General features: G+C 35.1%; 1 pseudogene; it reads left to right on the top strand.

The window, feature by feature from the left end:
* The window catches only part of LOC109849255, a 13,516-nt pseudogene that overhangs the window by 8,962 nt on the left and 1,412 nt on the right, over positions 1 to 3,142 (top strand).

Below are 3,142 nucleotides of genomic sequence, written 5' to 3'. Positions count from 1 at the left end.
GTTGTCTTTTTTTTGTTGGCAAATATTTACAAGGTAAATAGGGATTTGGCTAGTGTTGCTATTTTGACATGTAGTCATATTGTTGCAGGTAAAGAATCCTCAGCGTGATTTGCCATGGGGTATAGCTTCAGCTTCGTTTATATGCTGCTTCCTCTATATGATGGTTTCTGTTGTTGTGGTCGGCATAGTGCCATATTTCGCAATGGATCCAGATACGCCAATTTCATCTGCATTTGCTGAACATGGTATGCAATGGGCAATGTAAGTTTTGTCCTCGTTTAACATTTTATGAATTCAATCTTCTTTGTGATTGTTGAATATCCAAGGTGCCTTGTCCTAGATGTTAAATTCTTTTATTGCTTTCAACTATAGGTACATCATTACAGCTGGTGCAATTCTTGCCCTCTGCTCAACTTTGATGGGCTCACTGCTGCCGCAGGTGCAAAATACATCAATCATTAGTTAGAATCTAAATACTTCTTTCCCTTGACGTTGTCTCAATGTTTTGTTACATGATCACCCTTCTGAGTGTCAATGATTTACCACTAATCTTTTCATAGGGACTGCAAATAGGAACAAGGCCAGTGTCACTAGAACTAAGAAAAACTGAAAAGATTAGGGAGAAGTGCGTGTGTTCTTGCACTCTCGCAGTTAGAAAACATCCGTACGTTGGTTATGTTAGGGTTTTTGACGGAGGGTTTCTGGAATGATGAAAAACAAGCTTCAGATTATTGAAAATGAGATGCAAATTTTTTCACAGGTCTCTTTTTCTAGTTTATTGTTAAGTTGTCTGTAACACGGGCTGATGAATACTGGTATAAAAGGCTAGTATGTATATATGTTATGTGGTAAAGTGTCAGTTAATACTTTGTCTACCCTCCATTATTTGGGCATTTGTATCAGGTTTCACTTTATGCTTGACTTTTAACTTATCGTATCTCTTCATCTCGAGCAGTATTTCTTCTTCAGTTATCTGTAATTCAACTAACTTAATAAATTCAGAACAGGAAATTTGTGAACTCTCGGATCATTTGTGAATTGGTTTTGGCATCATTTCACTGGACCTGCTGATATCTCTGACCTCCTTTTTGTGATAACTAGTTAGTAAATTGGTTAATAATTATACCAGAATCCACTGACTATCTTACTCGGTCTCCAGAGGATTTGTTCTTCTGGCTTTGCAGTAATATAATCATTAGATATTTTTTTTAATTTAAACAAACTAATCGCTGTGATATCTCCATTAATTTATCAATGATAACTCACATTTTTGGGCAGTATCACTCCAACCCATTTTCGTGATACATTTTTGTAGAGCTTTTACTAATGAGCCATACCAACCTATTTATAGATGATAGGTTGAGTAGAGTGCAAGAAATACATAGTTACTACATAGGAATGAAATTAGCTACACTAGTCTGGTACAAATTTAAGACCCAAATTGAAGCGATGCTTCTAATAACTTATACGAATTTAATTTAAAATCAATTTTTACTTATCAATATGCATCTATGATTGATGTGTCATTCAAAGCCCAAAACTGATGTAACATTGATTACTAGATCAGTTACAATTGTTATCCAGTTGAATTTCTTGTTGATAGTTCTTACAATTTGTTTAGTTATCCTAAATCACTTCAAAATATGCAGCACACTGTAGCTTCTTATTTGAAACATGCCTCTGAAATTACTATTGCTTACTTATAAAATTGCAATTTGAAATCTAAATAGCCTTGTTATTCTTCTCAGCCTAGAATACTAATGGCAATGTCTAGAGATGGGTTACTGCCACCATTTTTATCAGATGTAAACAAACACACTCAAGTTCCCGTCAAGAGTACAATTGTGACTGGAATTTGTGCAGCTGTCCTAGCTTTTTTCATGGATGTTTCACAGTTGGCAGGAATGGTAAGTTTTCCTATAATATTGAAATTTTTACCATAATTTGTGAAAAAATATTGTTTTTTGACAACCTCTTGATAGAAACATGTAAAAGAGTGAAGTTCTGTGGCCATTGATTATGTGAAGATGGATTGAATGCTGAGTAAAAATTGATATTGAGCTGATTTATTGTATTTGTAGGTTAGTGTTGGCACACTCCTAGCTTTCACTATCGTTGCAATTTCCATCTTAATTCTTCGATATGTTCCTCCAAATGAGGTGCCTTTGCCGTCATCACTCCAAGAGTCAATTGATTCAGTATCATTTCGTTATAGTGCTCAAGGAAAAGTTGGGGGAAGTTCAAAAAATCTTGATGGAGAGATAACTGAAGCTAACAATCAACATTCTCTAAGTGGTACTGCTTGGAAAGATGATCCGGAGGAGTCATTTGAATATCCTCTTCTTGTGAAGGAAAATGAATCAGGTACACTTTTATTATTGACTGCCATTTGAATATCCTCTTGTTGTGAAGGAAAATGAATCAGTTACATTATTATCACAACTGCTTGAAGTTTGTTAATTTAATGTGCTATCTTTTGCTAGTAGACTGATATTCTGACTCTTGCAGATAATCTGAGTGAACAAAAACGCCGAAAGCAGGCAGCATGGAGCATAGCATTTGTGTGCATTGGAGTTCTTATTCTCACTTCTTCAGCATCATTTACGTTTTCTCCTGTGTAAGTTATCTCTAAAGCTGTTTATCAATGATGAGGTATTTCAGTTGATTCTTATTGGGTGATACTTGAGCCTTTTCACATAATATGTGATCTGGTTCTCACTTGATGATATTTATTCTCCAAACAATTTTAGGTATATTTCACGAGCCACTTTAGTAGTAGTATGCTTTTGCAAGCCATCAATGATTTATAATTAATGCAAAAGAATAGACATCTAGTGACAAACCTAAAGTAAAATTTAAAAGGGACTGCGCGCGCGCGTGTTGCTTAGCTATATTCAATCAATATAAGAAAGCTTTTCTTTGTCATGGAGAAAACATTCTATACCCCTGGAGTGTATGAGGTGGTTTTAGAGAATAAATGAAAAAGATAGAGCAATGTCAGGCCCCATATTGTTTATTTTCTCATCCATGATAGTGCTTCATAATTACTAACAGTGCTATTTATTTCAGTTTGTTAAGATATTCAGCATGTGGTTTTGGTACCTTCATCCTTTTGGGAGGGCTTATTGTACTTTCCCGCATC

The sequence above is a fragment of the Asparagus officinalis genome, chromosome 7 (genome assembly GCF_001876935.1).
Source record: "Asparagus officinalis chromosome 7, Aspof.V1, whole genome shotgun sequence".
Classification (NCBI taxonomy): domain Eukaryota; kingdom Viridiplantae; phylum Streptophyta; class Magnoliopsida; order Asparagales; family Asparagaceae; genus Asparagus; species Asparagus officinalis.
Note: the sequence above shows the minus strand (reverse complement) of the source record. Positions and strands in the feature narration are given on the sequence as shown.